Source organism: Mandrillus leucophaeus, unplaced genomic scaffold (assembly GCF_000951045.1).
Source record: "Mandrillus leucophaeus isolate KB7577 unplaced genomic scaffold, Mleu.le_1.0 Scaffold169, whole genome shotgun sequence".
In the NCBI taxonomy this organism is placed as follows: Eukaryota; Metazoa; Chordata; class Mammalia; order Primates; family Cercopithecidae; genus Mandrillus; species Mandrillus leucophaeus.
The window spans coordinates 5,153,575-5,178,003 of record NW_012101687.1 but is presented as its reverse complement, the minus strand read 5'-3'; positions in this window follow the sequence as shown (position 1 = coordinate 5,178,003).

Below are 24,429 nucleotides of genomic sequence, written 5' to 3'. Positions count from 1 at the left end.
TGCTTTTTATTTCTGTCTTTTGCATGATTGCTCTGGTTAGGATTTCCAGTATTATGTGGAATAGAAGTGGTGAATGTGGGCATCCTTATCTTGTTTCAGTATTTAGAAGAAAGGCTTTCAGCTTTTCACCATTCAGTATGTTAGCTGTGTGTTTGTCATATATGGCCTTATTTGTTGAGGTATGTTTCTTCTATGGCTAGTTTGTTGAGAGTTTTTATCATGAAGGAATGTTGAATTTTATTAAATGCTTCTGCATGTATTGAAATGATCACATGATTTTTGCCCTTCATTTGGTTGTTGTGATGTATCACATTTATTAATTTGCATATGTTGAACCATCTTTGCATCCCTGGATAAATCTCACTTGATAGTATTGTGTTATCTTTTTGATGTACTCAAAAATGTTTGATTTGATTTAGTTGCAGATTTAGTTATGGATTTGGTTTGATTTAGTTGCAGATTTAGTTATGGATTTGGTTTGATTTAGTTGCAGATTTAGTTATGGATTTTTCTATGTTCATCAGGAATATTGGCCTGAAGTTTTCTGTTTTGGTTGCATCTTTGTCTGGTTTTGGTATCATGGTAATACTGGTCTTATTGAGTGAGTTAGGGAGAATTCCCACCTCTTCAATTTTTTGGAATAGTTTGAGGAGAATTTATTTTAGTTCTTCTTTGTAAGTTTGGTGAAATTCAGCAGTAGATCCATCTGGTCCCAGTGTTTTCTTTGTTGGGAGACTTTCTAGCTGATTCAATTTCGTTACTTATTTCTGGTCTGTTCAGATTTTCTATTTGTTTCTGATTCAGTCTTGATAGGTTGTATGTGTTCATGAATTTACCTATTTCCTCTAGGTTTTCCAATTTGCTAGCATATAGTTGTTCAGTATATTCTCTGATGATCATATGTATTTCTGTGGTATGAGTTGCAATGTATCCTTTTTTGTTTCTGATTTTATTTGGGTCTTTTCTTGATTAGTATAGCTAGTGGTTTATTGATTTTGCTTATCTTTTTAAAAAAACCAACTTTTTGTTATCCTTCGTATTTCTTTATTTCATTTAGTTCTACTCTGATCTTTATCATTTATTTACTTTTGATAATTTGAGGTTTGGTTTGTTCTTGCTTTTCTAATTCCTCGAGGTGCATCGTTAGATTGTTAATTTGAAATATTTCTACCTTTTTCAAATTTTTTATATTTATTTTTTGTGGGTACATAGTAGGTGTATATATTTTTGGAATACATAAGAAATTTACATAGTAGGTATATATACTTATGGAATACATAAGAAATTTTGATACAGGTATGCAATGCATCATAATCACATCAGACTAAATGGGGTATTTATCAGGCATTTATCTTTTCTGTTACAATCCAATTATATTCTTTTAGTTATTTTTAAATGTACAATTAAATTATTATTAATTATACTCACCCCATCCTGTTGTGCTACCAAATACTAGGTCTCATTCACATTCTCTAATTACTTTTTTTGTACCCATTAACCATTTCTACTTCCCCACTACCCCCCAATTTGCCTTCCCAGCCTCTGATAATCATCTTTCTACTCTGTTTCCATGAATTCAATTGTTTTCATTTCTAGCTCCCACAAATAAGTGAGAACATGCAAAGTTTATCTTTCTGTGCCTGGCTTATTTCACTTAACATGATGACCTCCAATTCCATTCATGTTGTTGCAAATGACAGCATCTCATTCTTTTTATGGCTGAATAGTACTCCATTGTATATATGTACCACATTTTCTCTATCCATTCATCTTTTGATGGACACTTAGGTTGTTTCAAAATCTTGGCTATTTTAAACAGTGCTGCAATAAACATGAGAGTTCAGATTTCTCTTTCATATACTGATTTCCTTTCTTTGGGGTATATAGCAGTGAGATGGCTGGATCATATGATAGCTCTTTTTGGTTTTTTGAGGACCCTCCAAACTGTTCTCCATAGTGGTAACATTTATTTATTTTCCCACCAACAGTGAACCAGGGTTCCCTTCTCTTCACATCCTTGCCAGCATTTGTTATTGTCTGTCTTTTGAATATTTAAAAATTTATTTTGTGACCTAATATATGACCCATCCTTGAGAATGATACATGTGCTGAGAAGAATGTATTCTGCAGCCACTGAAATAAATGTTCTGTAAATATCTATTAGGTCCATTTAGTCTATAGTGCAAATTAAGTCTGATGTTTGTTTGTTGACATTCTGTTTGGAAGATCTGTCCAATCCTGAAAGGCTGAAATGGGGTAAAATGATATCCCATTGTAGTTTTAATTTGCATTTCTCTGATAATCGGTGATGTTGAGCATCGTTTCATATACCTGTTCGCTATTTGCATGTCTTCTTTTGAAAAATGTCTATTCAGATATTTTGCCCATTTTAAAATCAGATTATTAGATTATTTTTCCATTAGAGTTGTTTTAACTCCTTATAAATTCTGATTATTAAACTCTTGTCAGATGGGTAGTTTTCAGATATTTTCTCCCATTCTGTGGGTTGTCTCTTCACTTTGTTAATTGCTTCCTTTGCTCGGCAGAGGCTTTTTAACTTGTGATCCAATTTGTCCATCTTTGCTTTGACTGCCTGTGCTTGTAGGGTATTAGTCAAGAAACTAATGCCCAGTGCAATGTCCTGGAGAGTTTCCCCAATGTTTTCTTTTAGTAGGTTCATAGTTTGAGGTCTTATATTTAAGTCTTTAATTAATTTTGATTTGATTTTTGTGTAAGGCAAGTTTCATTCTTCAGCATAGGAATATCTAGTTTTCCTAACACCATTTATTGAAGAGATTGTACTTTCCCCAGTGTATGTTCTTGACGCCTTTGTTGAAAACGAGTTCATTATAGGTGTATGGATTTATTTCTGGGTCTTCTATTCTGTTTCATTGGTCTATGTGTCTGTTTTTAATGCCAGTACCATGTGGGGTTTTTTTTTTTGGGGGGGGGTCTGTTTTTTTGTTTTGTTTTGTTTTTAGATGGAGTCTTGCTCTATCACCTAGACTGGAGTGCAGTGGGGAGATCTCAGCTCACTACAACTTCCATCTCCTGGGTTCAAGCAATTCTCCTGCCTCAGCTCCCGCATAGCTGGGATTGCAGGCATGTGCCACAACACCCAGCTAATTTTTTTGTATTTTTAGTAGAGATGGGGTTTCGCCAGGCTGGCCAGGCTGGTCTCAAACTCCTGACCTCAGGTGATCCACCCGCCTCAGCCTCCCAAAGTGCTGGGATTACAGGTGTGAGCCACCAAGCCAGGCCAGTATAATTTGAAGTTAGTTACTGTGATTCCTCCAGTTTTCTGTTTTTTACTTAGGATAGTTTTGGCTGTTTTGTGGGTTTTGTGGTTCCATATAAATTTTAAGATTGTTTTTCCTCTTTCTGTGAAGAATGTCATTGCTATTTTGATAAGGATTGCATTGAATCTCTAGGTTGCTTTGGGTAATATAGACATTTGAACAATACTTATTCTTCTAATCCATGACCATGAAATATCTTTTCATTTTTTGTGTCCTATTCAATTTCTTTCATCAATGTTTTGTAGTTTTCATTATAAAGATCTTTCACTTCTTTGCCTAAGTTATTCCTAGGTATTTAATTTTATTTGTAGCTATTGTAAATGGGATTATTATTTTACTGATTTCTTCTTCAGATTGCTTGCTGTTGGCATATAAAAATGCTACTAATTTTTGCATGTTAATTTTGATTCCTGAAACTTCACTGAATTTGTTTATTAGCTCTAATAGTTGTGTGTGTGTGGAGTATTTAGCTTTTTCCAAATATAAAATCATATCATTTGCAAACAAGGATAATTCAACTTCTTAATTTACAATTTTGATGCCCTTTATGTCTTTCCCTTGTCTGATTGCTCTAGCCAAGACTTCAAGTACTATGTTGAGTAACAGTGGTGAAAGTGGGCATCTTTGTCATGTTCCAGATCACAGAAGGTAGTTTTTCAGTTTTACCTCATTCAATGTCATACTAACTGTGAGTCTCTTGTATATGGCTTTGAATATGTTGATGTATATTACCTCTATACCTTGTTTTTTGAGCATTTTTATCATGAAGGGATGTAGAATTTTATCAAATGCTTCTTTAGCATCAATTGACATGATCATATGATTTTCATCTTTCATCCTGTTGATATGATGTATCACATTGATTGATCTGTGTATATCAAACCATTCTTGCACCCCTGGGATAAATCCCACTTGGTTATGAGAAGTAATCTTTTTAATGTGTTGTTGAATTCAGTTTGCTATTGTTTTGTTGAGAATTTTTGCATCAATATTCATCAGGGATATTGGCCTATGGTTTTCCTTTTTTGATGTGCCTTTGTTTGGTTTTGGTATCAGGGAAATACTGGCCTCATAAAACAAGTTTGGAAGTACTTCCTCTTCCTCCATTTTTTTGGAATAGTTTAAGTAGGATTGCTATTAATTCTTCTTTAAATGTTTGGTAGAATTTAGCAGTGAAGCCATTAGGTCTGAGTTTTTCCTTGCTAGGAGACTTTTTATTATGACTTTGATCACATAACTTGTTATTAATCTGTTTAGGTTTCGGATTTCTTTATGTTTCAACATTGGTAGGTTATATGTGTCTAGAAATTTATTCATTTCTTCTAGATTTTCCAATTTATTGGCATATAGTGGTTCACGGTAGCCACTAATGATCCTTCAAATTTCTATAGTATCAGTTGTAATGTGTATTTTTTCATCTCTAATTTTATTTATTATCTCTTTTTTTCTTTATCAGTCTGGCTAAATGTTTGTCAATTATTTTTATCTTTTTGAAAAACAAACTTTTAGTTTTGATAATCTTTCATATTGTTTTCTTCATTTCAATTTCATTTATTCCTGCTATGATTTTTATTATTTCTTTTCTCCTGCTAATTTTGAGTTTGGATTGCTCTTGCTTTTCTAGCTCTTTAAGATGGATCATTTAGTTATCTATTTGAAGTTTTACTTCTTTTTTGATATAGGCACTTTTAGCTATAAACCTCTTAGTACTGCTTACGTTGTATCCCATAGGTTTTGGTATGTTGTGTTTTCATTATCATTTGTTTCAAGACATCTTTCAATTTCCTTCTTAGTTTCTTTATTGACTCACTGGTCATTTAGGAGCATATTCTTTCATTTCCACGTGTTTATATAATTTCCAAAATTTCTCTTGTTATTGATGTCTAGTTCTGTTCCGTTGTGGTCAGAGAAGATTCTTGATATTAATATTTTTGAATATTTTAAAATGTATTTTGTGACCTAACATATGGTCTATCCTTGAGAATGATACGTGTGCTGAGAAAAATAATATATTCTGCCATCACTGGATAAAATGTTCTGTTAATATCTATTAAGTCCATTTGGTCTATATTGCAGATTAAGTCTGATGTTTCTTTGTTGATTTTCTGTCTGGAAGATCTGACTGATGCTGAAAGTGGGGTATTGAAGTCTCTAGGTATTATTGTATTGTGGTGTGGTCTATCTCTCACTTTAGCTCTAGTAATATTTGCTTTATATATCTAGGTGCTCCAGTGTTGGGTACATTTATATTTAAAATTCTTATACTCTGTTGCTGAATTGACCCCTTTATCATTATATAATGACCTTCTTTGTCTCTTCCTATTGTTTTTTACTTGGAATCTATTTTGTCTCATATAAGTATAGCTACTCTTTCTTTTTTGTTTTGTTTTGTTTTGTTTTCATTGGCATGGAATATCTTTTTACATCCATTTATTTTCAGTCTATGTGTGTCTTTATAGGTAAAGTGAGTTTCTTGTAGGTAAAAAGTTATTGGATCTTGTTTTGTTGTTGTTGTTGTTGTTGTTGTTTATCCATTCTGCCGCTCTATGTCTTTTGATTGGAGGGTTTAGTCCATTTACATTCCATGTTTTTATTGATAAGTAAAGACTTACTCCTGCCATTTTGTTATTTGTTTTCTGCTTCTTTTGTGGTCTTCTCTTCTTTTTTTTTTCCTTCCTTCCTATCATCCTTTCAGTGAAGGTTATTTTTTCTGGTGGTATAATTTAATTTTTTGCTTTTTTGGTGTATGTATTCATTATATGTTTTTTTATTTGAGATTAAAGTGAGGTTTGCAAATATTACCTTATAACCCATTATCTTAAACTGATGACAATTTAACACTGATTACATAAACAAACAAAAATTTTTAAAAAACTAATAACTCCACACTTTAATTTCCACTTTTTAACTTTTTGTTGGTTTTTTTTGTCTTCTTGTGCTGTCTGTGTCTTAAAAGCTGTAGTTATCATTTTTTAATTGGCTCACCTTTTAGTCTTTCTACTTAAGAATAACTTATGCACCAAATTTAGTGTTATCATGTTCTGTGTGTTTTTGTGTGCTTACTATTACTCATCAGTTTTGTACCTTCAGATGATTTCTTATTGCTCAGTAACATCCTTTTCTTTCTGATTGAACAACTCCCTTTAGCATTTCTCATAGGACAGGTCTAGTGTTGATGAAAATCTCCCAGCTTTTGTTTGTCTGGGATTTTATTTCTCTTTCAGGTTTGAAAGATATTTTTCCAGATATACTATCCTAGGGTGAAAGCTTTTTTCTTTCAGCACTTTAAAATGTCATGCCTTTCTCTCCGGGCCTGTAAGGTTTCCACTGAAACGTCTGCTGAGGGATGTATTGGAGCTCCATTATGTGTTATTTGTTTCTTTTCTCTTGCTGCTTTTAGGAACCTTTATTTGTCCTCATGGGAGTTTTATTATTAAGTGTCTTGGAGGTAGTTTTCTTTGAGTTAAATCTACTTGGTGTTCTAGAACCTTCTTGTACTTGAATATTGGTATCTTTCTCTAAGTTTGGGATGTTCTCTGTTATCGTCCCTTTGAATATCCCTTTGAACTTTGTATACCTACCTCTTTCTCTACCTACAGTTTAAAGCTGAGAACTCTTAGATTTGCCCTTTTGAGGCTATTTTCTAGATCATGTAGGTGTCCTTCCTTCTTTATTTTGTCTCCACTGACTGTGTATTTTCAAATAGCCTATCTTCAAGTTCACCATTTCTTTTTCTTCCGCTTGATCAATTATGCTGTCAGGAGACTGATGCATTCTTCAGTATGTCAATTGCATTTTTCAACTCCAGAATTTCTCCTTCATTCTTTAAAGTTATTTCAATCTTTTTGTTAAAGTTATCTGATAGAATTCTGAATTCCTCCTCTGTGTTATCTTAAATTTATTTGAGCTTTCTCAAAACAGATATTTTTAATTTTCTGTTTGAAAAATCACATATATCTATGTTTCTCCAGGATTAGGTCCTCATGCCCTATTTAGTACATTTGCTGAGGCCATATTTTCTTGGATATCCTTGATGCTCATCTATGTTCTTTGGTGTCTGGGCATTGAAAAGTTAGGTATTCATTGTAGTTTTTGCAGTCTAGGCTTGTTTGTACCTATACTTGTTGAGATTGCTTTCCAGGTATTCAAAGGGACCTGTGAATTGTGATCTAAGCCTTATCTGCATTAGGGGCACCCCAAGCCCAATAACACTGTGGTTCTTGCAGACTCATAGAGATTATGCTTTGGTGATCTTGAATTAGATCCAGAAGAATTCTATAGATTGCCAGGCAGAGACACTCTCATTCCTTACTTTCTCCAAAATAAATGGAGTCTCTCTTTCTCTTTCTGTCTGCTGAGCCACCTGAAACAGGATATGGTGATGCAAGCACCCCTGTGGCCACCACTGGGACTGCACTGGGTGAGACTTGGAGCTAGCACAGTACTGTGTCTTGCCCAAGGCCTGCTGTAAACACCACCTCACTACCACCAATGTTTGCTCAAGGCCCAACGGCTCTACAATCAGCAGGTGGTGAAGCCAGCCAGGTTTATGTCATTCCCTTCAGAGCAGTAAGATCCCCCAGACCCCAGGTTGGTACAGAGATGCTATCCAGGAGCCAAGGACTGCAATAAAAAAACCTAAGAAATCTACCTAGTACTCTTGCTCTATTCTACTGTGGTTAAGCTGGCACTCAAACTATGAGACAAAGTCCTTCCCACTCTTTCCTCCCCTTTCCATAGGCAGGGGAGCCTCACCCCATGGCTATCACCACCGCAAGCCCATGGTGAGTACTTCCAGGCTACTGCCAATGTTCACTTAAGGCCCAAGTGCTCTTCAGTCAGCTTGTGAACACTGCCAGGTGTCAAACTCATCCTTCAAGGCAGTGGGCTCCCCTCTGACCTAGGACAGTTCCAAAAATGCCATTCAAGAGCCAAGTCTTGGAATCGGGGACCCCAAGAGCCTACTTGTTGCTCTATCCCACTGTGGCAGGTGTAAGACAAAGACCCCTTTACTTTCCCCTCTGCTTTTCTCAAGCAGAAGGATTATCTCTGCATAACCACCACAGCTGGAACTGTGCTGGATCTCGTATGAAACCAGCACATGTCAGAGTCTCACCCAAGGCCCATGGTATCACTGCTAGTTATTCTGGGCCCAAGGGCTCTTCAGTTAGAAGGTGCTGAATCCTGCCGGGACTAAATCCTTCCCTTCAAGGCAATAGATTCCCTTCTGGCCCAGGGCGTGTCCAGAAAATGTTTTCTGAGAGCTAGGGCCTGGAAAGCGGGCCTCACAACTGCCTAGTGCCCTATCTTGCTGTGGCTGAGCTGGTATCCAAGATGCAAGACAAAGTTCTTTTTACTCTTCATTTTTCTCTCCTCAAGCAGAAGACACTGCACTGCCTGGGGCTGAGGGAGGGGTGGCACAAGCACTCCCTTTGCTGCCCCAGCTGGTGTCTCACTAGATCACTTGCCTCTCACCTCCACTAGCTCCAACCCCAGCACAGCACTAGACTTGTCTAAGAATTGCAGTCCTTGTGTACTAGACTACCCTTCACATTTATTTAAGACCCCAGAGGACTCTAGCTTATGGTGGTGAGGCTTGCCAAAGCTCAATCTCTGACTGCTAGGATGGACAATCCCCCTCTGGCTAGGGCTGCCCTAAATGTTACCTCTGTGGTCAGGCATTGGCTGAGTTCAGCCCAATTTTGCTTTCTGCTGTGATAGGGCCACACTGAGTTCCATGCTGTGCTATCCCTCCCCCAAGTGCACAGATTGTCTCTCCACACCAAGTAACTGCTGCTAGAAAATGAGGGAGGTGTGGTGTCAGTGATTCAAGACCATCTTTCCTACCCTCTTCAGTGCCTCTTTCAGCAATATGAAGTTAAAACCAGGTACTGTGATTGCTCATCTGACTTTTTGTTCTTATGAAGGTGCTTTTTTCATGTACATTGTTGTTACATTTGGTGTGTTCCTATTGGGGGACCATCAATAGGGGCTTCTATGCAACCATCTTGCTCTGCCTTTCCACTTTTTAAATGTAGGCATTTATTGCTATGCACTCCCTTCTGAGCACTGTTTTTGTTGGATCCCATAGGTTTTGGTATGTTGTGTTTCCATTTTCATTTGTTTAAAAATTTTTTTGATTTCCTCCTTAATTTCTTCCTTCACTCGGGAGCATGTTGTTTAACTTTTATGTATTTATACAATTTCCAATGTTCCTCTTGTTATTTATTATTAGTTTCATTCTATTGTGATCTGAAAAGATACCTGATATGATTTTCACTTTAAAAATTTTTTTGAGACTTGTTTTGTGAGCTAACATATGGTTTATCTGTGAGAATGTTCCATGTAATGATGAGAAGAACGTGTATTCTGTAGCTGTTAAATGAAATGTTCTGTAAATGTCTGTTAGATGCATTTGGTCTAAAGTACAGCTTAAATCCAATGTTTCCTTGTTCATTTTCTGCCTAGATGATGTAACTATTGCTGAGAGTGGGGTGTTGAAATCTCCAACTATTATTATATTGAAGTCTATCTCTCTTTCCAGACAGTAATATTTGTTTTATGAATCTGCATGCTCTGGTGTTTGGTGCATATATGTTTAGAACTGCTATATCCTCATGCTGAAATGATCTTTTTATCATTATAAAATGACCTTCTTTTTCTTTTTTTATGGTTTTTAACTTAAAGTTAGTCTTATCTGATGTAAGTATAGCTACTTCTACTCACTTTTAGTTTCTGTTTGCATGGAATATCTTTTTCCATCCCTTTATTTTGAGCCTATAAGTCTTTTAAGGTGACATGAGTTTCTAGTAGGCAGCATATAGTTGGATCATGTTTTCTATCCATGCAGCAAATCTACATCTTTTCATTGGAAAGCATAATTTGTTGATACTCAAGGTTATTATTGATATGTGAGGGCTTATTCCTGTCATTTTATTAATTGGTTTCTAGGTTTTTTTGTATAGCCTTTGTTTATTTTGTTTTCTCTCATTGTTTATCATTGTTTTTCTTAGGTGGTAACATTTAAGTCCTTTCTCTTCTTATTTGTATGTGAATTCTACCCAGTGGGCTTTATACTTTTGTGTGTTTTCATGATGACATGTATCATCATTTCACTTCAAAATGCAGGACTCTGATAAGAATTCTTTGTTGAGCTAGTCTAGTGGTAATAAATTCCCTCAGCTTTTGCTTGTCTGGGAAAGACTTTATTTCTCCTTCATTTATGAAAAATAACTTTGTTGAGTATGGTATTCTTGCCTGACAATTTTTTTTTCTTTCAGCACTTTGAATATATTTTCCCATTCTCTTTTGGCTTATAAGGTTTCTGCTGAGAAATCTGTTGCTAGTCTGATGGAGATTCTTTTATAAGTGATCAGACACTTTTCTCTTGCTATTTTTATTTTTTATTTTTTGAGACAGGGTCTCACTCTTTCACCCAGGCTGAAGTACAGCAGCATGATCTTGGCTCACTACAACCTCAGTCTCCCAGGTTCAAGCAATTCTTCTGCCTCAGCCTTCCAAGTAGCTGGGATTACAGGCATGTGCCACTGTGCCTGGTTAATTTTTATATTTTTAGTAGAGATGGGGTTTCACCATGTTGGCCAGGCTGGTCTTGAACTGCTGACCTCAAGTGATCCACCTGCCTTGGCCTTCCAAAGTGTGGGATTACAGGTGTGAGCCACCATGCCTGGCCTCTTGCTGTTTTTAGAATACTCTGTCTTTGACTTTTGACTGTTTGATTATTGTGTGCTGTCTATGTCCATTTGTGTGTTGCTACAAAAGAATACCTGAAGGTTAGTAATTTATAAAGAAAAGATGTTTATTTGGCTCACAGTTCTGCAGGCTGAACAAAAAACTTGGTTCCAGCACCTGCTTCTGATGATGCTTTCAGACTGCTTCCACTAAGGTTGGCATGTGCAGAGATCAGTTGATGAGAGAAGAAGCGGGAGAAAGAGGGGAGGAGGTGCCAGACTTTTAAACAACCAGCTCTCATAGGAAATAATAAAATGAGAACTCAATTTTTACCATGAGGATGGCACTAAGCCATTTATGAGGAATCCAGCCTTATGACTCAAACACCTCCCAAAGGCTTACCTCCAACATTGGGGATCAAATTTCAACATAAAATTTGGAGTCAAACAAACAAAACTGCAGCAGATGCCACAGAGAAGACCTTCTCAAATTGCATCTATTTAGGAATCTTTGTGCTTCCAGTATCTGGATGTCTAAACCTCTTGCAAGAGTGGGGAAGTTTTCAGCTATTATTTCATTAAATAGTTTTTCTATTCCTTTCACTTTCCCCTTGCCTTCCTGGACACCAAATATTTGAATATTTGGTTGCTTTATGGTGTTCCATGTGTCACACAGGCTTTCTTCATTCTTTTTTATTCTTTTAAAAAATTTTTGTCTAATGGGTTATTTCAAAAGACCCATCTTCAAGTTCTAAATTGTTTCTTCTGCTTGATCTAGTATATTATTGAAGCTTTTAGATTTTTTTTCATTCAAGGAATTTTTGAGTTTCACGATTTCTGTTTAGTTCTTTTTTTGATACCTATCTCTTTGATAAATTTCTCATTCATAATCTGAATTGTTTCTCTGATTTACTTGTATTGTTTATCATGTTCTTTTGTATCTCACTGAGCTTCTTTAATATTATTATTTCGAATTATTTTCCTGGGAATTCATAAACTTCTTTTTCATTGAATTATTTTACTCGAAAATTATTGTGTTCCTTTGGAGTGTCATATTTCCTTGCTTTTTCATGTTTCTTGTGTCTTCACATTGATATCTGCATATCTAGTGTGACAGTTCCTTCTTCCAATTTTTTGAATTTGTTTTCATAAACAAGGACTTATTCCTGAAGATGTTTCTGTGGTGTTGGTGGAATAGAGCACTTTTGCTTTTATTCTGGGTATGCATGGTAGTGTAGTCTCCATATTATTTCTTCAACTGTAAATAGTGTTGATAATGCCTGTGACTTTTCTCAATGGATTGGGATGCAGTTGTTAGTGGAGGCTGTGGTGAAGTTTTGCTGGGGATAGGGATGCCAGGTAGGCCAGTCCTCAGGCCCCAGTGGTAGACAGTGAATAGCCAAATGCTCATCCTTGGGTCCCAGGGTGGTATATGTTGGAACCTGTGTTATCATGTCCAGATGGCCTGATTCTTGGCCTCCAGGTGGCTTTCTTGTGTGCCAGCAGTGTCAGCAGTGAGCAGGAGGATGGGTGTGCCCTTGGGTTTTGGGGCAGTGGGTGTGGCATGGGTGATGGCAATAGCAGTGGTAGGACAACTTCTGGCTCCTAAGTGGTTCACACTGGTGTTGATGGTGTCTGTGACAAGTTGAGTGGGTTAGTCCCCAGGCCCACAGATGGTATGTGCAGGTGGGTTCCAGCTGTGATGGTAGCAGCAGGCTGAGTGGACCATCCTCAGGCTTCCGGGAGAAGTGCTTAGTGCCTATGGTGGTGGATGGGGTAGGGCAATCCTCAGGCCCTTGGATGGTATGCTTGGGCATGCTAGGGCACACAGGGCCAGGCCAGGCAAACCTGTCTTCAGGGAGCCCATGGTGCTTGCAGGTGTTTCCTGTGGGAGGCAGGACAGGATAATCCCCCGATCCCCATTGTAATGCTCAGATGGGAGTAGCAGCCGCTGTGCTGTGGCTCGCCTGCTCTGGAGGGCAGGATTGCTTTCAGTAGCAGCAGCCACAGGCAGGCAGCTGGGGAGTGTGTGCTTCATCCCCAGGTGGTGGCTGCCAACAGGGGAGCCTGTTTTGGGGGTATTTGTAAATGCATGGTGGCCTCACTGCTGGGGGCAGCAGGATTGCTTGCCAGTCGTTCATGTTTCTGTCCTAAAGGCATGTGAAAATGCACAGCCTCTTGTTGCTGGGAGCAGCAGGGTTGCTACTAATGGTTCCTGCTTCAGCCCTGGCAGCAGCTCTACGAAGAGACTGTCAATGGGGCTCCAGAGATGTGGAGATGCAGAGGCTATTGGACCCAAGGGCAGTATGCAGTCTGGTGGGGACTAGGGTCCCAAAATGGTGCCATTCTGTAGCTTCACAGGACTCATGGGGTGAGTGAGACCCACCGTGAGCTCCCTCTCTGAAGCAATGCAGTCACACAGACTCTGGGAAGTTCCCTATATTCGTCTCAGGGCCCACAAGGGTTGAAGGGCTCTCCTGTGGCTAGGATTGTAGAAGTAGTGGAAAGGTGGACTTCTCGGGAGCAAGGGGGTTCTGTCACTACCCTTTCTCCACATGAGGGGACCTATCTAGGCTCCCAGCCAATTCTAGCCTAGCAGGCTGCCTCACTACCCTCTCCCTCCTTGCCTTAGGTGTTTCCTGTAACTTTCTTGTTGGATTCCAGTATTCTCTCTTAGATTACCTATTTGAAGTGTCAAGAGATTCATATTTTAACCAAGTCTTTGGGGCAAGCAATCTCTTACTGCAAAGAGGGACACCAATATGTGGGAAATTTAATCACAGTATGCCCTCCTCCAGCCATCATGGTCAGAATTAATCACCTGGGCTGTGCACCTGCCACACTAGGCCGTCCTTTCGTCCAGTCAGGTAGGTGTCTGTGGCTGTCTTTTCTCTAGCATGTGAGCTCCCTGAGGGCAGTACTTATCCTGGAACCTACGGTAGTGGATCTCAAGGGAAGTCAGCTTAAACTCACTCACCCAAACAATCTTTACCAAATTCCAATTGCAAGCAAGACACTGCTAATTCTGGGGGCACAAAGGGAATCTTAAACCAGCCAGTTCAGCGTGTGTACAATGGTTCTGCTTCCTGCTTTTGAAGGGTTTACATCCAATGGGAGAGAAGAGGAGGTCTAGGCATAAATAAACCCACGGCAAAGCAGACACATGTAAATAACAATGCTTCCCACATTATAGCAAGAGGTCAGCTGAGTAAAATATATGGACAGGTTCCAGGTCCCTGGTATTAGAAGGAGAACCATCTTATATTTCAGTAGAAAGGCTTGAGGTTTTTTCCTCTTAGTTTTCCATTTATTAGGAAACTAATAAATATTAGGAAGTATTTTGAATGGTATAGATAACAATATGCTTCTTCACACCACCTGAGTCCAGTGACAGTTAAACCTTTTGGCATGGCACATTTATTTCTGTTCTTTTTTGAGACAGAGTCTGGCTCTATCACCCAGGCTGGAGTGCACTGGTGTGATCTCAGCTCACTGCAACCTCTGCATCCTAGGTTCAAGCGATTCTTCTGCTTCAGCCTCCCGAGTAGCTGGGATTACAGGTGTGTGCCGCCATTCCTGGTTAATTTTTGTATTTTTAGAAGAGGTGGGGTTTTGCCATGTTTGCCAGGGTGGTCTTGAACTCCCGGCCTCAAGTGATCCACCTGCCTCAAGTGCTCCACCTGCCTCAGCCTCCCAAAGTGCTGGGATTACAGGTGTGAGCCACTGTACCTGGCCATTTCTGTTCTTAATAAGGAGATAAAGATTACAGAAAGAGTTGTAGGCCCCTTGATGCCTCTCCTTAATTCTATTCCCCTCCCTCTTTCCCAGAGATCACCACTCTCCTAAAGTTGCTTTGTCTCCTTCCCATTTATAAATACTTTTGCTTTATTTATGTGCTCCAGTAAATATATATAGTATTGCTGGTGTGTTTTTAGAATTTACATCAATGCATTCATGTTGTGGGTAATTTTTTTTGCACAATTCTTTTTTTAGTCAACATTTTAATGGCTGTATGGTATTTATTTGTTTGACAAATCTCAATTTACTTTGAGATTTAAGTATAAATGTAATCTCTGGGGACTCCAACTGAGGGAGGACTCTTCCTTGAGGCCCTGCTAATGCTCAGATCTAAGGCCTCTCTTTAGTAGTCAGTAGCACTTCCTTGGCAGTTATCTATCACATTAAAATATCCTTCAAGAACCATGAGAAGGCATCTGATTATTACAAACCATTGTCCCCCATGAACTGTCTATGTTTCAAGGAAAGATACTGGGAATTATTTCTATTTGACAGCCAGTGCCTAGCCAAGTGCCTGGCACATAGAAGGAGGTTCAAGACTATTTAATGCATTAATCCAAACTCCTTTTATAGAAAAAAATATCCATATGTGCTGATGTGTGTCTCTTTCAGGGTCTGAGGGCTCCAGTAGCCATCCTGCTTACCCTTTCTTCTAGAATTCTAATAAGCTCATCTATTTTCTTGCCTATAATATGAACAAACAATTAGAACGAAAAAGGAAGGAATGTAATCTGCTTCTAGAGGAGAACATTTATAGTAGCAATAAGAGAAAGCCTAGCAGAGATGACAGAAAGAAAATTAGAAAAAGCATAAGAATCTGAAGATATTTACTGTAATTGATTTGTAAGTATAATGCTGATTCACCAAAAGAAGATTAGATTGTACTCCATATAATCTGGTTGAAAAGTCAGTAAAATACATAATGTTTTTAAGTGTAAAAAGAAAAAGGTTACAGGACATTTAAATTTGTTTTTTGGGGCATGTCATCCCTATCCAAAGTTTAATAGATGAGGAACCGCTATATGTGTTTTTCATTGATTATTGGTTTTACTCAACATTTTGCTTAAATAGTCCCTGCTTTAAATTTCAAAGTAGAGGAATTAGAACATTTTGTATTTCTCTCTTCCGAAAAGATCCCACCAAAAATAAAATGAATTACTTTCCTGGCCCTCAACCAAATTTTTGTCAGAAATAAAATATGACTTTCCTCGGGCACCTTCATGACCTCCCTGAGAAGTGGAGAGTGAAGAGAGCTGGGCCTCCTCTTGCCTCCTCCCTCCTCTGCTGCGGTGACATGCGCTGCACAGGCTGTGAGGCAGAGGTAAGGTAGAACGCAGGGTCCTAGACCCCTTGGCCCTCCTCTCACACTGCTTGCTCCCACCTGCCCACCTTCTGAAGGGTGACGTTGTGGGCACAGGCAGTATTTTCCTCCTTCACCAGAAATTAGCACTGGGAAGTCACTGGGGCAGCAGATGTGGAAGACCAATGCATGACCTAGAGCAGTTTATCCAAACAGCTTCCCAGAGGCTCTCGATGGGAGCCTCTGACTAGTTTCCAAGGCAGCACATCGTGAATCCTTGGCCAGGCTTAACTTTTCAGAGCTCAGAAACAGCTGTCCTGGCCACCCAGTTCCCAATTCCTATGGCTGGGATCCTGAAACAGAACTCCCTGCCTCTGCCGTCCAAGTCTTCCAGCCCTTCAAGCATCAGGGGCTGCTGCCTTGCAGCCACCTCTGCTCCTTCATTCACTATCTCTCCCTTCAGTTCTCAAAGCCCCATTAAGGAAATTGGAGAGTTGACAAGCTCATTGGGCTCTTCCTGGATTCTCGGTGTGTGGCGCCACTCTGAAGAACTCACCTTTATCCTTCCAGCAAATCTACACCCTCTCCTTTGCCAGAGTCCCCATGCTCAGTGGCTGAGGGAGCTGCTCAAGCCTTGAGAACAGACTGTGTCCAGGAAGACCCTGATAAGAAAAGAGAACAGGAAAACCTAACATGGAGACAGGGAGACACCCCTAAGTCCAAGTAGCTCTTTAGAATTAGGAACAGAGTTGCGGCCTATTCATTAACTTCTCTGGAAGTTTTTGAGAACTAAGAACTGTGTGACTAGATACTTATGTCCTAATCCTTGCCTGTTAATAACTGCTTTTTATATAAATAACTGAGACTACTTAAGGACACTACAAGTCTCTATACAGTTTTAGAAACCTAGGGCATTTAATTTAATTGTTTGTATTGCTTAACTCAGTGATTAAAGATGTTCAGAGATTAGACTAGATCTTTGAAAAATGTGTTCATTAACAATCCAGTGTCTGTTTACCTGGAAAAAGAAAAGGCAGGATGGCAGATATAAGATATAAGGAGAGAGAAGAAATGGGCAGCAATGACGTACAATGTTTCTGACACTAAAATTTGAATTGCCGAAGAATGCCCAATGCCTAGTAGTTTGCTGCTTTCCTACACTGCTTTCCTGTCTAGTGCTGTCACATGAAAGCCTCTTCAAAATGCAATCAGTCATTAGGCAGGTATAGTACCAGTGCTGTGTAGCTGGGTCACGGGCCTAATACACAGGCCTTTCTTGGGAATCCTGGATTACCAAAACTGGCCACCAAGAGTCTGATACATATTATGGTACCCAGGCTCACCTGAAAAAAAAAATGGTGAAGGGGACAATCGAGTTGCTCTCATGGCCCTGGTGATGCTGAAATTCCCAATAAACAGAAGAGACCAAGGCTGCCCCAATTTCCAAAGATAGAGAGTTATGCAGGAGGGCAGGGACTTGCCCTGGGAGAGGCCTCAGCTTGAGATACTCATAGACTCTCCGTAAGAGGAATGCTTGTAAGTGTGACTCCCTAGGGTAGCTGTAAAGGTGAAAATCACAGTTTTTCAGAGGACATCATGGTCATCAGCACGAGAAGGCTTGACTGCAGTAGGAAGGAATGAAGACAATGGATTAAAAACCAAAGAGAGAGACTGACATGGGGCTCAGCTTCCTGGTGAGGCTCAGGAAGTACTCATGGCTGCCAGTTCTACAGTTGAACTTCCCAGTTATGTAGCCTATTTTGGTTAAGCTGAATTGAGTTGGTTTTCTGTCACATACAACCGGGAAGAACTGACAAACTCAGTAGTTATTTTGACATTATGTGTTTCCTCAGCACTTACATGAGCAGATCCACAGAAAGGAGAGCTCATGACTCAAAAAGTCTAAAGACCAGTAATCTAGAGTCTAGGGAAACAGAATAAAGGGCTGTGAGGTTGAAAACCATTATTGCCATTATATAATTTGTGTTATAAATAACAGTAAATTGGTTATAACTACTGTAACAAAGATATTCTTCTGAATTTCTTTAAATATTAATTCACTTAATCCCTCCCCAAAACTAGTAAGGTAAGTGCTAGTATTATTGCTCCCATTTTGCAGATGAGGAAAACCAAGGTATAGAGGTACTGAGTGAATTGCCTGATACTACACAGCTAGAAAATGGAAGACCTGGAGTTCAAACTCAAGGTAGTCTGGATCACCAATCTTAACCACTACACACACTCTCACTCTTTAAACAGAAAAGAATGTGCTGGTCATGACCGGTGTGTCAGAAAGTCTGTCTGTAAGAACCATTATAAATGACGTGTTTCCTTCAATCTATTATTTTAACCATTCAGTGACTGATTCCCTTGGAGAAGCTAGCCACGTAAGAAAATGAAAGGTCAATAAGCAAAAGTCTACTGAATTATGTTTCATTTGTCTGTGTTTTAAGGTAGAGAACACAGAACATTTGTCTGTGTTTTAAGGTAGTTTCACTCATTCACTTAGAAGATTTTAAGAACAGAGCTTGTGAAACTGTCCCCCAAAAAACTCACAAACAGAACCTAGACTTGGGTCCACATTTTGGTCAATTAATATGGAGAAGTATGAAGAAGGAAAAAGAAGGTAACATGAGAAAAGAAAAGGACCAAGACAGATTTGAAGCTACAAAAATCAGGATAGCAAAGAAGAGAAGGGCAGACATTAAATAATTGAAAAAGACAGAAATGCACATTTTCAGATAAGATACACTGACAAAAAGAGAAAAGCATCCAGAGAAGGAGAGAGGAGTGGGCCATGATAAAACATAATAAGAACAGAAATAGATAGAAATGGATTTTCAGTTCCTTGAGGACAGAATGTCCATTTTGTTTGCTGCTGTTTTCCCCAGAGCAAGCACAGTGCCTGACATAGACAGTCAAGAAATAGCTGTTGGATGAACAAATGAAAAAGAGAAAGAAAGAAACACATGAAAGGCAACAGATAGGAAAGAAATACGTGTAGCCATTAAATATATAGACTATGGAATCAGGCAGACCTGGGTTCAGATCTTGGCTTTGTATCTTCAGATCCATGTGATATTGGGTAATGCACTCACTACTTTTACTGATTTTGTATCTTAGTTTCTTCATAGGTAAAAATAAGGATATGTTCTAGCTATTGAGTTAGTTTTCTCTTATCTCCAAATACGCTGCTTTATGATGCCAGGGCTGAAACTATATAGACCACACTTTGGCTTTGCCAGTGTCTACCTAGCGCTGGTAAGAGAGGGCACTAGAGGGAGACCAGAAGGGCTAAGAAGGAAGAAGGGACTTGTTTCTTCTCATCTGCTTCCTGTTCCTGAGAGCATCATTTCTGAAAATCTTCACCACAGCAGCAGCAGTTCTTTTCCACAGCAGCAACAGAGCCCAATTTGCAGTTTTTCCAACCCCTGCAGCGCCATCTTCACTGTGTCCCTCAGAGGTGCCAGTGGTGCACCACGAAGCCGTGCTCTGCAGGTGCCAGCTCTGGAGCTACACCTGCAGCTGCACCTTTGGAGCTGAGGTTCAGCTTCGAAGCTCCCCTCCTCCACATCCCTAAGTTTTAACAACTCCATCTTTTTTTTGTTCCCCTAGGCCTACAGATGGAAGCTGCTTCCTCCAGTTGCTACCTTTTTGATACCTTAGGGTCTCTTTTTACCCCTTTGTGACCTAGTCATCAACTTTATACCTAGATAATAATTTTTCTATTCAATTTTCTCTGTTTAAATAACTAATATGGCTTATGTCTCCTGACTGGACCCAGATTGAAAGTGGATAATAACACCGACTTCACAGGGTTGTGAAGACAGATGTGTAAAGTGCTTAGAATATTGTCTGGCTGTAGTAAGAATAATAGCTATATAATATGTGGACACACTGAAGAACATTTAGACAGTAATACTAGAGGTGGCATATGGGTTTTCAGAGAGCAATACCTTGACGTTTTGACCTGTGAAGACTTTAGCAGGTGTGCTCTGCCTTCCCAGCTGTAGGCGCATATAAAGTATCCAAGTCAGATAGTGCACGTCATTGAATTTAGGACACCATTGATTGTCATATACACCATTAATTTTGTGTATCATCAAGGAAACAAAAAGATCACTGCTGTTAAACTATGGCATGCTGTAGAGTGTGAGGCTCATCCTTATATTGCAGATGTTAAATGTGAAAAAAATATGTATCTTAGAGTTGATGTAATACAATATTTACATTGAACCATGGTGAATGTAAGATAACCCCCTGATGAACCTATAGGCCTGTAGGCATTCTTTATCCCTCACTCTATAGGATCAACATCACTAATGTGCACACACACACATACACACAGACACACGCACATACATACAGACACACGCACATACATACACTAGGAAAGGTAAAGAAGAAAAGCATTTCTTGGCCCTGTATGGACCATTATTCAAGGGTCATCAAAGAAGCCAATAATTGGAAATTGGTCTCAACAAAATAAGTCTTTTATTTAGTTCAGTTTGCCTGTTTTAACCAAGTGCTTACCGTCCTCACCCAGCAAATTCTTCCATCTTTCTGAGCAAAATAACCTAGCGTACAAACCAGAGGCAAATCAGAAGTTTGCTTCTACTCAAACTGAGAAAGAATGGGAACTCATAGTGGAATGTTTCCTTGCTTGTTAGTGTGACGGGTGGTCTAACTTAAAATTATACTGTGTTCAGAACAATGTGGGCTTTTATGCGTCATGCTTAAGCTTCAATCCAAATATGTTTCTGGAGTATAGTTACACCAGAAAAACAAGGAATGTAAAAATAACACCTTATGAGTCAACGTGTTTGCTGCCCAAAATAGGTTTTGATTTTTTTTGTTTTTTTGTTTTTTGGTTTTTTTTTTTTTTTGAGATGGAGTTGCACTCTGTCGCCCAGGCTGGAGTGCAGGGGCGTGATCTCGGTTCACTGCACTCCGCCTCCCGGGTTCAAGTGATTCTCCCACCTCAGCCTCCCGACAAAACAGATTCTTAATATGGCCGGCCCTGCACAGCCCAGATCACCTTGAGAAAATAGCCTGAAATTGACTTTACATCATGCAGATTCAAGACTATCTGGCTCTGTATTAAGTCATGGACAGAAAAAAAAAAAAAAAAAGGCAAATCGATGGAGCAGAGGGAAAGAGGGAAGGAGGAAGAGAGAGGAATGAGTGTGAGACTGGCAATGTATTTGAAGAAGAAAGAAAAGAAGATAAAATGAACACTCTTCAGAAGGTTTTCAATGACCAGAATTAATTTTCTTTAATTTTCACACACTGATCAAATCAGGGGAACTGCAATCAGTCTCTTTTTCCCCATTCCCTCCTCCGGCTTGATCTGAACATGGAAAATCAGTCAGCCCTCTTCTTTATTTTATTATTTTACTTTATTTTATTTTTTTGAGATGGAGTCTCCCTCTGTCACCCAGGCTGGAGTGCAGTGATGTGATCTTAGCTCACTGCAACCTTCACCTCCCAGATCCAAGCGATTCTCTTGCCTCAGCCTCCTGAGTAGCTGGCACTACAGGCATGAGCCACCGCACCCGGCCAGTCCTTTCTTTTCTAAGCTCTGTGCACCAGGCTGGCAACACTTGTTTAAAAACCCATTCTATACTTCTCTGTTTTAACTTTTAACCCTCTCCCTGGGATATCTGAAGAGGAAAAGTGAGCCCCAACACATGAGAATGAAGAGGAGGAAAATGTGGGCTGCATTTCCCATGGGACACTGGAAATGCTGGCTTCATGGAGACAAGATTCTTTTTCAGAATCCCTACCCAAATTGCTGGAAAGAAGATCCAAGGAGGCATAGTAAGGGAGTTACACTAATCGTGAAGGATTATTACACACTTATAAGTAGCCTTGTGCTAGGCATTGGAGACGCGAAGTCAGATAAGAGAATTCTAGCCTCTAGGAGCTCACAGTCTAATCACTGTGTCATCAACCCAATACTTCCCCAAAGCAAAGCCCCCAGAGGTGAAAGGTCAGGGCCCACAGGAAGCACAGAGGAGACAGTGAGGCAAGAAGCAATTGCCCCAAGACCTTTGCACTTGTTCTTCTCCCTGGCTGGATGTTCTCCCTTGAGATAGCCTCACGGCTCACTCCCTTGGCCATGTTCAGAAAAAGACCAGCATCAGGGAGACAAGAGTAAGATGGATAAATTTGTAGGGGCTGTGGCATTCTCCAATAAAAAACTGCGTGTACCAGATCTTTTATCATACCACTCAGACTTCTTTGTTCATAGCACTGTCTCTCCCCACGCGTGTGTCAGCTTTCCTCTATGTTAAATCTCTCACAAGTTTCTGTTCAGAATATGTTGTTTCTGAATAACATGTATTCTGAGATATGCACCTCACAGAACTTTAAGTCACACCGCCCTCCTTGGTGACTCAGTAACCAGTTATGGTGCCCCCACATAGTACAGACATTGCTAAGAGAACTCCAGGGAGAAAAGCAATGGTGACGTGATCCGCAGAGGTCAGGAGATGTGCTGGAGCTGGCTGACAGGGCTCACAAGAATCAATGGTCAAAGTCATAAGAATTTTTCAAGCCAGTTGATGTCATGTTGTTGGTAAGCTTAAAATTTAGCCATGGTGGAAGGATTCAAACCACGGAAATCAGCCAACACTACACATCAGAGCTTCTCTGCCTTCCATAAAGCCAGTTATTAACCATTAATTTGCACCCCCTTGTCCAGGCTAATCCTTCTGGGTTTCAGGGAAAAGCTTCACCAGATTGTTTCTTTAGCAAAAACCAGACAAAGTATGTGGAAGGAGACAGAGAACAACACTGTCTCTGATCCTTAGCAAGGAAGAGTTGCCTCCTGCTTGCCCATGCTGAACAGCTTCCTAAAGCAGGGGTCAGCACATTCCCTGTAAAGAGTCAGATAATTAATATTTTTGGCTTTACAGACCATCTGGCCCCTGCTACTACTATTCACCTCTGCCTTTGTAGCACAAAAACAACCATAGTCAATACATAAATGATGGGTATGGCTGCATGACAATAGAATATTATTTATGAACATTGAAATTTGAATTTATGTCATTTGCCTATGTCCCAAGATATTATTCTTCTTTTGACCTTCTTTCAACCATTTATAAATGTAAAAACCAGTCTTAGCTCATGGTCTGTACAAAATCAGGCATCGGAGTGGATTTGACCCACCGGTTGTAGTTTGCCTAACATTGCCTTGAAGTATAGTATATTAAGTAATGTGAAAGAAGAAAAGTTGATCTTCATGTCTCAACTAATTATAATAACAACTCTCATTACTGAGCAGTTTATACAAGTACTCTACTAGGAGCTTTGTATGTATTAGCTCATTGAATCCTTAAAATGATCCTAAGATAAATTCTAATATTGAGGCTTAGAGAAGAAAAATAACATGGCCAAGGTCACATCGTTAAAACATGGCAGAGCTGGCTGGGCTTTGGGCTCATTTTTGTCTAATTTGAAAGTTTGTGCTCTTAGCTAATGCCACCCTAGTCTGAAATCCTGGACCTTGTTTGCAGAAAATCATCTTGTGCATTCACCACAATCTCCTTGTTTATCCTCCTTCACAGTGCTTACAGCCAGCCTCTCTTTCCCCCTGCTTTCTCTACGGGGTAGGGCAGCCAGGATCTCTGATTCACAGGCCCTGGAAGCCATCCAGTAGACTCACCATAGAGGAACGATAATCTGGGCAAAGTCACATTTGTAACTTTATCTTTTCAAAACAAATAATTTCATAAAATATGGAAATGGGTTGAGTAGCACTTGCAGTTTCTTTCCAAACATCAGGCTAAAAAGAGATACCTGTGTCACGTGAGGATAGATGCCATCTCTAGGCTGGACTTTGTCCTCGACTGACACAAGGGCAAACCCGAGCTCATAAACTGCTTCTCCATCTCCATGAGCTGTCAGGACAAAGGTAAGAACTCTGCTTCTCAACTTTTTTTTTTAAAGGACAGAAATGTAATTCTTGAGAGGACAAGTGATTCTTAGTGGGAAAAAAATTTTATTTGGATTTATATGTATGTGTATGTTTCTGTATTTATGGAACTAACACACAGAATATTCTGAAATGAAAGGAAACATAAATTATAAGACTGAATTATTGTTAGGCGATCAAGTGCCACAATTTCTGAAATTATCTTGTGACTACTTTAGTGAAAAAAATTGATGAAGCAGGCTAGGCGTGGTGGCTCATGCCAGTAATCCCAGCACTTTGGGAGGCTGACGCGGACAGATCACTTGAAGTCAGGAGCAGTCTGGCCAATATGATGAAACCCTGTCCCTACTAAAAATACAAAAATTAGTTGGGTGTGGTGCCGCACACCTGCAATTCCAG